Source organism: Eptesicus fuscus, chromosome 2 (assembly GCF_027574615.1).
Source record: "Eptesicus fuscus isolate TK198812 chromosome 2, DD_ASM_mEF_20220401, whole genome shotgun sequence".
Lineage (NCBI taxonomy): Eukaryota > Metazoa > Chordata > Mammalia > Chiroptera > Vespertilionidae > Eptesicus > Eptesicus fuscus.
In genome coordinates this window covers 41,854,820-41,869,812 of record NC_072474.1, presented here as the reverse complement: position 1 = coordinate 41,869,812, position 14,993 = coordinate 41,854,820, and positions in this window count along the sequence as shown.

Genomic DNA, 14,993 nt, shown 5'->3' with positions numbered 1-14,993 from the left:
TATAAAGACTGAACAGTTGTCTCCATTCTCACATTGAGAGTATTCCATTACCATAACCTACCGGAACTCAAGGAAAGTAACAAGTCCGGGTATGGGAGTACCAAAAATAGACAGTGCTCCTTCTTTGACCCCTAACCCACCAGTCCCTCTTACCTACAACAGACTGGGAGATTCATGATATGAAGAAATTCATGATTCTTGTAGAGCTTCATAGTCACAGCTTTTTTTTTTTAAAATCCTCACCTGAGGATATGTTTTTATTGATGAAAAAGAGAGAAATAGAAGTGTGAGAGAGAACAAAGGATCAGTTGCCCCAACTGGGAATTGAACCCGCAACCTAGATATGTGCCCTGACTGGGAATTGAACTAACAACCTTATGGTGTATGCTGCAACCAACTGAGCCACTCAGCCAGGGCAAACACAGTTTCTTCCTTCAGGCATTAATACCACAGCTGAAGAGCAAAGATATTATCACACTGTTCCTCACATGACAATGCACCCTTTTCAATATCCTGAATAAAATGACAAGGCTTTATAGTAGGGAAAAAGTAACAAGTCGCATGCCCTAAGGATAAATGACAGACTCAGCCTGGTATTTGCTGGGAAAAGTACAGTATTTCAAACACCTGCTTTAACAACAACGGCACTTCTTCTTTTCCTAGTACTATACAGATTGCAAGATATTCACGTGATTTATCTGGTTCAATCTGAGAAACAGTGCTGAGAGGTTTCACCCCACTTAGCATATGGGGAAAGTGAGGTTGTTCCCTGTTCTATGATTATCGGTCAATCTGGCAGTGAAGTTGGAATTTATTCCTGGGTTTCTTGACTCCTTTTACGTTGATCTTTGCCCACTGATCAAGTTTGAAGTTAACTATGTGGACAGAAGTAACCCTAATTAACTATAACATTAAATCACAAATTATTTTGAGAACTAGAGATAATCTGGTTTAACCACTTTGTTCTGTAGATAAAGAACAACGAGGCAAAGGTAAAGTCTTATTCAAGATCACACAACTACTTAGCCATAGAATTTAGGTCATTTCATTCTTCCTATGTTTTGAAAAGCAACAGAGAAGGCCTAATTTTCCTATAATAGCACACTTGATAAATGTTTGAAAATGACCTTCCTCTTTATTTATTTACTTTTATAGTTTACATTCATTGTTATTTTGTATTAGTTTCATGTGTACAGTATAGTGGTTAAACAATCATATACTTTACAAAGTATTCCCCCAGATATTACCAGTACCCACCTGACACCCTACTTAGTTATCACAATATTAATGACTGTATTCTCTAGGCTGTACTTTACATTCCTGTGACTATTTTGTAACTACCTATTTGTACTTAATCCCTTCACATCGTTCATCCATTCTCCTTAACCCTTTTCCTTTCTGGCAACCACCAGTTTGTTCTCTGTGTGTATGAGTCTGTATCAACTTTGTTCCTTTATTTTGTTCTTTAGATTCCACATGTAAATGAAATCATATGGTATTTGCCTTTCTCTGAGTGACTTATCTCACTTAGCATAACACCCTCCAGGTTTATCCATGCAGTCACAAATGATAAGATTTCATTCTTGTGTATGGACGGGTAATGTTCCGCTGTATATATGTACCACAACGCTTTTATCCACTCAATGACCTTTGTCTTGAATGAAAGTGTTAGTTTACTAACACGCTGCAGGAGTAGTAGAATTGCATTGTCTAAGACAGGTTGAGAAATGTAGGCCTATGATGAGCAGAATGTTAAAAATTCTAGGTGTCATAAATGAAGGGCAGGAGGCACTTAAGAAATTGCGTGTTATCCCAATCATATAATCTTGGTCTACTTGCATGCCTAAAAGATGTTGCCAAATCTATATCTACTTTCAAACCACCTAGATCTGGTGAAGTCACAGATAGTCACACTTCCTCCATCAACCTCCGAAAGTCCTTTGCTATTCCCATTGCTTTATAATATGTTCTTTATATAATTGCTGGACAATGCATCTTGGGTTCTAGATCTGGTTCTTCCAGAAACTATCTGGGCTTCTTGACTTTGGAGGCCAAATTTCTTTGTATTTAAAACACACACACACACACACACACACACACACACACACACACACACACACACACAGAATCACTCTCTGACTCAAAGCATTACCAGTAGGGCTTAAAAGAGATGATGATTGTGGAATGTGCCAGGATTATTTTGACCTCAATGCTCCTGTCTTCTTGGTCCTTTTATTACTTACTAGAGGCTCAGTGCACTAATTCATGCACAGGTGGGGTCCCTTGGCCTGGCTGGCAATTGGGGCCAATTGGGGCTGGCCCACCGGGAGACAGGGGGATAGGAGGAAAGGCGGGGGCGGGGGGGGGGCTTGGGAAGTTGGTTGGCTGCAGGAGGTTGGCTGTGGGAGTGCACTGACCACTAGGGGGCAGCTCCTGCATTGAACGTCTGCCCCCTGGTAGTCAGTGCACATCATAGCAACTGGTCGACCGGTTGTAATAGTCATTTAGGCTTTTATATATATAGATTTTTTTTCACCTGACCTCTCAGCAGAGCTGACCACTTCTTTCCCTTTGAAACATTTTCTCTTGATTTTCTTGAGAGCACCACACTTTTTCTGATTTTCCTCTTCTCTCACTCAATATTTAGATGTTGGTATCTCTGAAGGTGGGGCTCTGGACCCTTTCATTTCTCTGCACTCTTTCCCAAGGTGATTCACAATGATCCCCTGGGAGTTAGAACAATCACAGTGCCAAATTTACATCTCCCACTACATCTTTCTTCTCAGTTCCAGATTCCCCATCCACTTCCTTTCTTGACATCTCCACTTAGAAGTCTCATAAACACCTCAGACTGACTGACTGAGTCTAAAATGGAAGCTTTGATCCCACCCCCAAAACTATTGCCTCCAGTAAGCTTCCCATCACTGGGAATTATTCACTCATTTAAAACATACTGAATGCTCACTGTATGTCACTGAATGTTCCAATTGCTGGAGAAAAACAGTGAACTAGACCAAATAGACCTGCACTGCCCAGTATATAGCCACCGTCACAGGTGATTATTAAGGACTTAAAATGTGGCTATTCTGAATGGAGATGTGCTGTCAGTGTAAAATACACATAATATTTTGAAGACTTCATACAAAAAAAGTTAAAATATTTTATTCATTTTTACATAATTTGTCCAAATAATATTTTGAAAATATTGGATTATGTAAAATATATCATTAAAATTGATTTTACTGCCCTTTTAATGTGGCTACTAGCAAATTTAAAATTACGTATGTGGTTTGCATTGCTTTTTTATTGGACAGCATTATTGTAGAAGGACAGAAAAACAAGTAAACAAATAAATAAACAAGATAATGGCTTAAGTTGCTTTAATTGTGGAAGGAGCCTGGAAGGAAATAAACTGAGGGAAATGATCCTAAGTCAGAAATCTAAGAGTCCTGAGAATTCCTACCTTTTTCTCAATTCCATCCCCGTGTCAAATTATTTTTAAGCCCAGTGCACCCCACTTCAAGACACATCTTAAATTTATCTGCTTACCACCCTATCTGCTACCATTATGTAAGCCTCTGCCTCTCCCCCAAGACTCCTGCAAAACACTCCATAACTTGTTTCCTTGCTTCCCCCTCCTGTCCTGTGCAGCCCAATCAAGTCCTCTCCATCCAGAAAACCCACCAGTGACCTCCAGCTTCCTTCTCCAGCTCATTTCGGGCCCCTCCCTGCCAACCCAGTCTTGCACACACATAACCACACTGCTCTCCCTTGTCCTCAATCACTTCAAGGACTTTGTATTGCCTTCATTTTCAGTTGAATTGTTCCAGACAACCTCTGAGAGGTCATTCTTGACTACTCTGTCTCAATAGTTCTCAAATAATTAAAAAACACACCAAACTTGTCCTACCCTGTTCCTCTGTCTTAATCCTCTCTTTATCTGTCTTGTTCATCAGTGTACCCAGCACAGCTCTTGGCTTATGGTAGACTGATAAATAGTTGTTGACTGACTGACTGAACGGGGAAACACATTTTAAGACTTAATATCTTGTTTTGAAGATGAACCATATAGCCTTTGAAACTGTTCCCTCTACTTGTGTGATGACTGTCAACTTACCTTTTAACCATTTTTTTTAGAGAGATATGCTTGACTCATTATTTTCTTATGGGGAAGCAAGTTACTGTTGCATAAAAGCTCATTTCCCATTGTTTAACTTATTTCACAACGTGGAACATACAATTTTATCTAAGTATCAAGGACAGTGTTTAAGCAAAGAACAGACACAATAGCATGGAAATAAAGATGGATAAAAATTGACAGGTCATCGTATATAATCCTTTGTAAAATACAAAAACTAAAGTATTTTTGGTATATTTTCTCACGAACCTCTCCATTGTATGACTGGTAGGAGTGGGCACTGGAGGGCCTTTTCTCCCCAGAAGCTGACGTTCACTCAGTTTTGCTCCTGACCCTATTGATTGGCTCACCCTATCGAGTTTGTTCTGACCTGAAGGTCACAGATTTCTCAACTATCTGGGCTTGGCCAGACGGACCATACCTGTGCATGATTGAAATGAAACGGCATGGCCCACACTAGCTTGGGACAATAAGACTTATATCAATAGTCCCACGTGAGAAGAGTCTGAATGGCAGGTTTCTTGTCAGTGAGAAACATGCAAAGGTGAGTGAACTGTATGTTCCAACAACGCAGATGCTCAGGCTTATCATTGTGGGGTCCAGAACGAGTCCCCCAAGGTGTGCCTCTGTGGTGTGCAGATTGTTTTGAACTAAAGGCAACTTTAGCCACAGGCTCAGGAGAAACTTCTGTCCCCCACCCTTAATTGAGTGGAAGAATTTGAATTAGAGGCCTTTCTCATAAGAGATTATCAGCGAGACCTTCTTCACCCACCTATATGGCAGGACAAACTTCTATTTCCTAAAGGTATGCTCTTCTTTTCATTCTGCAATGACCTTTGAAGTCCCCAACATATCTTATCTCTTCCCTATCTCAAGAGGTCATATACAGGGTGGGCAAAGGTAGGTTTACAGTTGTGAGTATGTGGAACAGAATTTATTCTTATATTATTATTTATTTATTGTATTATTTTCTATATGAACAACTGTAAGCTACTTTTGCCCCACCCTGTATACCCATGTTACCTTTTCATCTCTAAACCTTTCCTGCATGTGGGTCTCTGACTCTCTCATATGTTTGCGGGGTTCCCATACATATGTATGTGTTAAACTTGGTTCTGTTCTCTTGCTAATCTGTCTCATGCCTATTTGATTATTAGACCAGCCAAAAGAACTTTGAGGGTAGAGGAAAGTATGTTCCTTCCCCACATTATACAATACTCAAGACAGAATGGGGGAATTTGATTAGTTCCTCACTATTTCCTGTTACCCTATCCTGCCCTGACCTACCCTACCTCTCAAGGGGACTTGCCTGTTCTGTAAAACCACACACCATCTGGGAAAAATGCTGGGTGTGATGCTTTGCTGACATGACACACGATATCCAGAGAGGGTCTCCTTTGTCCCTGACAGACCTTACATGAGAGTGCAGATCACACATTTTAACTTCCCCCAGGAGTCCACACTCACTGATGTCAGCTTGTGCATATAACTATCCACACAGCTCCTCATTCACATCGGTAGGAGCCTGACAGGCCTTCCCATCCCTAGGAGTCTGAAACCATTTTAAAGGAGCCATTCGACTATACATGATATGCGGGTATGTGTCCCTGCTGTATACCAATGGACATTAAGATCGTATGTACCTATTCCTCTCCTCCCTCCATCCTGAATCCCCCCCCCAAAAAAAAAAAAAACAAAAAACTACATCCACAAGAGTCTTCCAGATTTGTGTTTGCGTGTGGTGGTGCATAGGAATGGGAGACTTCTTGGGGGAGGGGGCTGTGGTGGTGGAATAAGGTTATATTTTAAATACCCTAGGCTCATCTCAGTTCTGACCGGAACTGTTACCTGAAAGGCAAGGAGACCTTGGTTCTTGTCTTTTTGAGGGAAAATTTTCAATCAAGAGACAAAGTGCCACCGTAATGCAAGCAAGAATTTATTGACCTCAGACAAAACACACTCAGGACAGTGAAACAAGGAAAGTCACAGAAGAGGCAACAGGAGAGCCCAGGCTGGGCTGCTTCGGCTCAGGAGGAAGTCAGAGCAAGAGGGGCCTTGGAGACAGGTCAGGGGATTAGCCTGGGATGAACTGCCACTGCCCACTGCCCACTGCTCCCCTGGTTGCAAATCTCATGGGGTCCCTTGGAGTTTAGGAGATGCATGCCCGTGGGGGAAGGGAATGGCATGGGTGTGCTCCCTGAAGGGAGAGTGCTCTGGGATCTTGGTGTGCAGGGATTTTAAAGGCTGAGTGTTTAAGGGAGGTATTAGGGGAAGATCAAGAGAATATTCATCAGCTTTATGCTTTTGTGCCAAAATGAGATTTATTCTCTTAATTTGTCTGTTCTTGGGTGGTTAGCAAATGGCACTAATTGTATTTCTATTATCAGTCTCCCTGAGTAGGGTGATGTAAGCTATTTACACTCTGGTTGGGGAGAAGAACTGCAAACCATTTACTCTTAAGTGTCCCTGGTTTAGGAAAGATAGGATTTACTAGGTGGCTGCAAACTACTGCTTAACTATCTGTCTTAGTTTCCTTATTCTTCTTGTCCTGGGATTTTCCTAGCTTCCTGCTCTTCTGTCACAATAGTGCACAACCGTTACCTGTCAGCTTCTATAGTCAAAGTGCCGGGCATGCATCGAAAAACAAAATTGTAGAAAGAAGAAGAGGAAAAAAGATTTAAGATCTCTGCCCTTGGGAAACTTACATTGCTGCAAGGTCAGACAAGACATGAGGAATGCTAAGACATAGTAAGTGAAAAGGGTCAGATACATTTATTGCTTTGGTCAATAAATTCTTGCTTGCTTTTCTACACTTTATCTCTTGCTTGAGAACTTTCCTTCAAGAAGATATGAACTGAGGTCTCATCATCTCACTGGTAACACTATGAAGGAGTGGATAGTAACAGACATTTATTGAGCACTTACTATACGGCAGGTACATATATTAGATCTTTTAATTCTGATGATAACCCTGCTGTATGAATATCATTTGTTGGGGGCTGAATTTTGTCCCCCTAAATTTATATGTTGAAGTTCCAACCTCCAATACCTCAGAATGTGATTGTATTTGGGGGTAGGGTCTTTAAAAAGTTAAAGTAAGATCATTAGAGTGTGCCCTAATGCAATATGACTGATGTCCTTATGACAGGGATATGCACAGAGGAAAGACCATGTGAGGACACAGTGAGAAGGCAGCCATCTGAAGAAACCAACCATTACCAACACCTTGATCTCAGACTTTGAGCCTCCAGAATTGTGAGAACATAAATTTCTGTTGTCCAAGCCATCCAATCTGTGATACTTTGTTATGTATGAAAGCCCCAGTGCATTAATACACCATTATTGTTTCCTTTTATCAGATGTGAAAACTGAAGAACCAGAAGATGAAGTAGTGTTTCCAGCTAATAAGTAAAAGAGCCAGCAGTTAAGCAGTGGGAGTTCGATTCTCAGACTTGTTCTGTTCCCTACCATGCTCTGCTGCCTCTCTGTGGACGAGCTGATGGAGAGGACAACTAGATAGACTGCAAGAAGCTTCCTTCCTACTCCAACTGGATAATATGCAACCAGGCCAAGGACAGAATTCATGTAAGGTCTTGGTATTTTCCTCTGGAGACACTGGCAGAAGTTGGGGTACAGTGACAAAGTCCCCAGTTGAACAACTGATGGGCTGGAGAGGTGTCCCTGAGCTGTGCAGGGATTTTCTAAAATGCAGAAGTAGGCTGACGCGCCATTCCATTGCTCTCCGTTCCAGCTGCTCCTGGCAGTGTCCTCAGCCACGGAGGGCCTGCTTCTTGTCTCCCTGACAGCTATGCACAGCTAGACACCTATTAATGTTCCAAAAAAACCCAGTCTTCAAGGAACACACTTTTTAAAAAATACCAATTTAAATAACTTGAATGTTGGAAATGTTACAGCTGAAGTGCTTTTAGTTCTAAGTAGGAAAAGCATTCGGTGAACTAAGAGTTTACACCTGGATCCTTCTCTGGTTGGGATCATGAGAAGCACCATCTCTGAGGACCAATTTACTTTACAAGAGGAACGAAGGTGTGCTTCCCAGAGCACTCTGCAGGGTAGCACTGGACAGACCTGCCTAACGAGAAGAATCCCTGGGGAAGCTTGTTTAAAGTACAGATTCTCAGGCCCTGCCCCAGACCCACCGAAATGGAATCTCTAGAGGAGGAGCCTGGGAACCTGTATTTTTAACAAACTTCATAGATGTCTATCATCAGGCGAGTTTGAAAAACATTGTAATGGGAGATAGGCTAGAGCCACGGCACACAGCACCCTTTCAACATATCTCTGCTATTCCTCTTCTAAAATATCACATCTCTTGACTGAATGATACCAACAGCCTCTTAATTATGGCTCCAGGTCTCGCGGCTTTCTCTCAGGTCCCCTCCTGTGTCATCCTCAGAGCAGCCAGTGACACATTTACTGAAAAGCTGGATTATCCACTCTCCTGTGAGTACTTCTTTTTTTTTTTTAAATAATATTTTCCAATTAGAGTTGAGGGACAGTATAGTTTCAGGTGCATAACCCAGTGATTGGACATTTATATAACTTACAGAGTGATCATCCCAAGAAATCTCATACCATCTAGCACCATACATGGTTGTTACAATATTATTGACTATTAAACAATGGAGGCTAAATAGCATGCTATTAAACAATGACTGGGTTACAAAAGAGATCAAAGAAGAAATAAAAAACATCCTGGAAAGAAATGACAATGAAAACACAACAATCCAATAGCTATGGGATACAGTGAAAGCAATTCTGAGAGGGAAGTTCATAGCATTAGGGCCTGCTGTGAATACTTCTTAATGGTTTCCCAGTCTTCTCTGGAATAAAGTCTAGGATCCTCAGCATGGCCCGCAAGCTCTGTGTCCTCCGGCCCCACCTCTTGCCTTCTCTCCGTCTTGCTTGCTTATTTCAGGCCCTCAGAGCTGCCTCACCCAGGCCTGCAGCCTGAACCTGTCCTGGCGCCCACCCTTCTCTCATCTCCTATTTCAGGAAGCTCCAACGATGCTATTGCATGGCGGCTCCCCACCTGCCTTAGGAAAGCAGTTCTAGCCAGCCTCTCTGTTTAGGATTTTCATAACATTCCCTTTGTGGCATTTGTCACAATTTTAATTAATGAATAAATGTACTATGTCATTATGTGTTTAAGGCTTATTTTTCCTCCCTAGAAAAATGGGCCAGAAAACTGGGTCTGCCCTTTTCCCCACTCTGTCCCTAGTGACTAGTCCAGAGCCTGGCACATGGTAGCTACTCAATACACATTTAAAAAATAAATATCAAATTGCCTGGCCAGCGTGGCTCAGTGATTGAGCGTTGACCTAAGAACCAAGAGGCCACAGTTTGGGCACATGCCCAGGTTGTGGGTTTGATCCCCAGTGTGGGAGTGCAGGAAGCAGCCAGTCAATTATTCTCTTTCATCATTGATGTTTCTCTCTCTCTCTGTCTCTCTCTCTCTCTCTCTCTCTCTCTCTCTCTCCCACTTCCTCTCTGAAATCAATAAAAAATATTTTAAAAATAAATAAATCTCAAAGTTAGTAACCAGCATAGCAATCACAGCTACAAAGCACTGCCCTTGCCCAGGATGGGCTTGGCATATGCTGGGTGCTTTCACTTAACATCTCTTCAATCTTTATACCAGCAAGGCAGACATTGTTATCTCCATTTTCAGATTAGGAAATTGAGACTCAGAAGGTCAAATGATTTGCTCAAGGGCACAGAGCTGCATTGGGGTAGAGTCAGGACAAGATCTAAAGTTCATGAACCTTCTATTCTGCCCAACACCTGGGCTACCTGCCATAGTTACTTACCCTCTTCTCAAATCTCCTTTCTTAGGAATTTTGTGTTTATTCTGTTCTTCACACTGCCAAGCTAGTGTCTGCTAACATAGGGTTAAGACAGCTCCTTGCCGGTTTGGCTGAGACTGAGCCTCAGCTGCTTTTCCTGGGGAAAGTTTGAGGTTTCACAGTCAAACCACCTCCCGCTCCTCACCCGTCCCCCTCACCCCCGCCCCCAAATTAAAGCCATCAATGCAGCAGCATTCAGCTGGTATGTTAACTCCCTTTTACATGAAAAAGTCCAGAAATGAAGTTAGTCTCTTTAGGGGACTAAGTACAGGACCAATGTGCGACTCTGCACGAATAAACATGGAACACGGCGGTGCCAATGCCTCCGGGCAGGCTGCCAGGAAGCAGCCTCCCTGGGAACTGGCAGGCCTCAGGAGCCACGTGGCCGCCCAGTGCTTGGCTAGGGAGATTCCTTTACTTCCTGGCTTGCCCCTGAGACTGGAGATACAGAGGCAGGCTGTAGCAACCAAAGTTATATAATATGCATGATCAATTTTTTTAAATGGAAGTAAGGCAACCATTAATTTGATATTATGTTTGATATTATACACGTTTATAAAACGAAGTATACTGAGCTTTTCATGCCATTCTGTGAGTGTAGCCTCGAAATGCCTCCCAGCCCATTGTTTTCTGATTCTATAGCTCTGTGGCCGGTTTCGTGGCCTGGGTTGCTGCTACTGTAACAGCCAGTCCAGCCTCCTCTGGGAAGGAGAGCTACCTGGGAAAGCAAAATAGCTTGAGAAGTTTTCTGAGTCTGCAACTGTAGGCATCAGAGCAGAATCTTGGGTGGGAGGGCTCGTGAGACTGAAGTGCTCTGCCTGGGAGAGGGGAAGGAATTCTTGTTCCAGAGACGAAGGGCTCAAGGAGAGGACAGGAGGAAGAGAGAGCAGGAAGAGGGAGATGAGCATCATAAGGGGCAACTGGGGCTTGTGTGGAAGGAAAGGTCAAGGAGAACAGGGATGTCTGGTCATTACATATCATGTTTATCCTGAGACTGCTGTGGCAACCAGGGGAATAGGATGGGATTGCAAAACTGAGTCCACAGTGCAAAGCGAGGACTAGGATTCAGCAGAGGGAGGAGCCTGGGGCAGAGATGCCCCCCCCCCCCCCCCCCCCGTAACCACTCCAGGGACTTCTTCCACAATCTACACAGGGGTTGGTAGGCACTACTTCCTAGGTGCTGAGGGGCAGGGAAACCCCAGCTGACATGTGGGACGCATCTGTAAAGTTTGTCTCCCTGCCTCTAGTCTTCATCTTTGGCATCTCTTTATCTTTTTCATTCACTTATTATTATTATTTTTTAAAATTTATGTTTCAGTTACAACTGACATTCAATATTATATTAGTTTCAGATGCACAACATAGCGATTAGACATTTACAGACCTTACAAAGTGATCACCCTGATAAGTCTAGGATCCATTTGACACCATACACAGTTGTTATAATACTAGAGGCCCAGTGCATGGATTCGTGCACATTGAAAGGAAATTAGTTAGAAGAAATATTTAATATTGCTATTCGCCCTTTCTCTATAATAGAGGTGTCAACCAAATTCATGATTGACAATGATAGATCGAAACACACGCATGCAATTGGCGCCAGCAAGAACTTTATATGTATTGCTCATGTACAAGTCAACTTAGCCATATATATATATATATATATATATATATATATATATATATACAATAAACTTGCTTAATTAGACTTGCTTTCTGATTTAGCTAAACTTTTTCCAGCCCAGTGAAGCACCCAACTTCTCTTTTAGGTAATTGTCAGCAACACAGCAGTAAATATCAACACAAAGCAGATTATTATTGTAGATCATGCAGGGAGAACAAAGGGTGAAATATTTAACTGCAGCAGTGTTTGACTATATTCTGCATAGTGAGAAGTCATTTTCAAGTTCCACCATTTCTTACTTCTTTTAGTCAGGTCAAGTTTCGACAATTTCTAAATCTCTGTTTTCCAGCTAATGAAAAGAAAATAGGATTCTACTGAGTCTCCTATCTACCTACTCCAGGACTTTTGTGAGGATCAAATGAGATGAGGCACGTGAAAACACTTCACAGACATTTGGTTAAACTGTAAAATCTTTGCACTTGGCTATAATGCAAGTCGTGTTCCTAGGCTGAAGAAACTGCAAGGAGGCTAGACCCTAGGGAGAGGAAGCTGGGTGTTGCTACGTGACATCATTACCCTGTGCCCATAGCGACCATTTCCAGGTTGGGCTGGGCTGTGGGCCCCATTTTGTGCCATGGGGTCTTGACAGTGTCAGCTACTATTTGGTGGGGTGTTGCTCCAGGGTGGTGGCAGGGCCTGTGTCCCACATGGGGGAAGTTGAGTGCTGGTTTGTCAGTGCCAGGTCCACAGTGCTGTTTCTTTTTAAATGGCCAGTGCACGTCATGGCAGCTCCTGCATTGAGCGTCTGCCCCCTGGTGGTCAGTGTGCATCATAGCTATCAGTTGGAAGGGTCGGAAGGACACTTAGGCTTTTATATATATATATAGATTATTGGCTATATTCCCTATGGCATCTCTTTCCTCTTAGGGAGGCTGTGGTGGAAGGAATAGGGTTCTGTAGGCAAATTGACCTGAAATTGAAACTGAGCTGTGTTTCAACTGCTTAACTCATTTGGACCATAGTTTTCTGAGCCATACAAAGAAACTCACAGGACACAGGATTATGGGGAGGTTTAAGTTAAGGGACATGTCATACATGGGTTAGAGTTCAGGTGCTGGAGTCAGACTGCTTGGTTCAAGTCCTGGCCCCACAGTTAGCTGGTTGTATAATTTGGGGATGTTATTCAACCTCCTCTCATGGAAAATAGAGCAGATATTAGGTTGTTGGGAGGGTCAAGTGATATGATATGGTAAAGCACTTAGAACAGTGCCTGGCATCATTACATCAAGGTTTAATTTCTGTTAGCCGTTATTGTATATATATATATATATATATATATATATATATATATCACAATAACGGCTAACAGGAATTAAACCATCATTACATCAAGGTTTAATTCCTGTTAGCCATTATTGTTGTGTGTGTATATATATATATATATATATATAATATATTGTTGTATATATATATATATTATATATTGATATATATATATATATATATATATATATATATATATATGTATACACACAACAATAATGGCTAACAGGAATTAAACCTTGATGTAATGATACCAGGCACTGTTCTAAGTGCTTTAGATATATATATGTGTGTGTGTATATATATATATATATCTCCCATATAATAAAGAGGTAATATGCAGATTGACCATCACTCCAACACACAAGATGGCTGCCCCCATGTGGTCAAAGATGGCCACCCCCATGTGGACACAAGATAGCCGCCACAAGATGGCCAGCAGGGGAGGGCAGTTGTGGGTGATCAGGCCTGCAGGGGAGGGCAGTTAAGGGCAGTCGGGCCGGCAGAGGAGCAGTTAGGCGTCCATCAGGCTGGCAGGGGAGTGGTTAGGGGGTGATCAGGCTGGCAGGCAGAAGCAGTTAGGGGCAATCAGGCAGGCAGGCAGGTGAGCAGTTGGGAGCCAGCAGTCTTGGATTGTGAGAGGGATCCCAGATTGAAGAGGGTGCAGGCTGGGCTGAGGGACACCCCCCCCCATGCATGAATTTTGTGCACTGGGCCTCTAGTATATATACACACTAGAGGCCTGGTGCACAAAAATTGTGCACTGGGTGGGGGGTTCCTCAGCCTGGCCTGTGCCCTCTCACAGTCCGGGAGCCCTTGACAGACATCCCTCTCTCAGTCCGGGACCCTTCGCTCCTTACCACCTGCTCACTGCTCCTTACTGCTTGGCTCACTGCTCCTTAGTGCGGCCGGGGGCAGGAGAGGCTCCCACCACAGCTGCTGCGCTTGCCAGCCGTGAGTCCGGCTTCTGACTGAGCAGTGCTCCACAGGGGAGTGCACTGACCACCAGGGGGCAGCTCCTTCATTGAGCGTCTGTCCCCTGGTGGTCAGTGTGCATCATAGAGACTGGTTATTCCACTGTCTGGTCTAATTAGCATATTACATTTTTATTATTATAGATATATATATATATGTTAAATATATATTGACATGTCTAATCTTGGTAGGACATTAATTAATAACTTCTGCTGTTTAATTTTATAGAAATAAAGATCTGAGGATTCCCATCCTACTGATACCTCTTTTTCCTAAAGGAATTTACTACAGGAGAGTCAATCAATCACATTCATTAGTTATGAGGGTTCCTAGAAGCTTTAATCTTACCTCTCCTCATTTTATCCTGCATAAAGACCTTTGGCTAAAGGGATCTAAAATGCTATCGATACATAAGTATATTTTATTTGAAATTGCCAATGTCCATGCTCTCTCTACAGATAGCACACACTGTTTTTAATGTTCCTTAATTTTCTCACATTAAAATTTGTTTTCCTATTGTTGCTTTAAGAATTCAAATTCAGATGAGAAAATACGTTTTTATTGGTTTTAAAGAGAGACGAGGGAGGGGGATAGATAGATAGAAATGATCAGCTGGCTCCTGTACACCCCCTACTGGGGATGGAGCCAGCAACCCGAGCATGTGCCCTGACCAGGAATCAAACCAGGGACCTCTTGGTTCATGGGTCTTCGCTCAACCACTGAGCCACACCGGCTGGGCCAAATTCAGATTTTTAATGTGATAATGAGACAGGCCAGTAAGCCAGGACAAGTGAAATAGGGAAACTGAGATAAATAGCTAAAAAACTGACAAAGCAATTTACAGCAGATACTGAAGGTCACCTCCCAGGACATAACAATCTAGACTTCAGTTGCATTTCAGCTCCAGACCCAGAAAAGCAGCAAAACCTGGTGGGTGACTCTAGGACCAGCTGCAGTGGCTAATGACCCCCTGCCCTGGCACTGACAATCAATGAAGACCACGATCCTGAAGGAGCACATCAGAAAACTGGTGAATATTCTGTTGAAGCCCTCTCTTGAGACCTCCCCT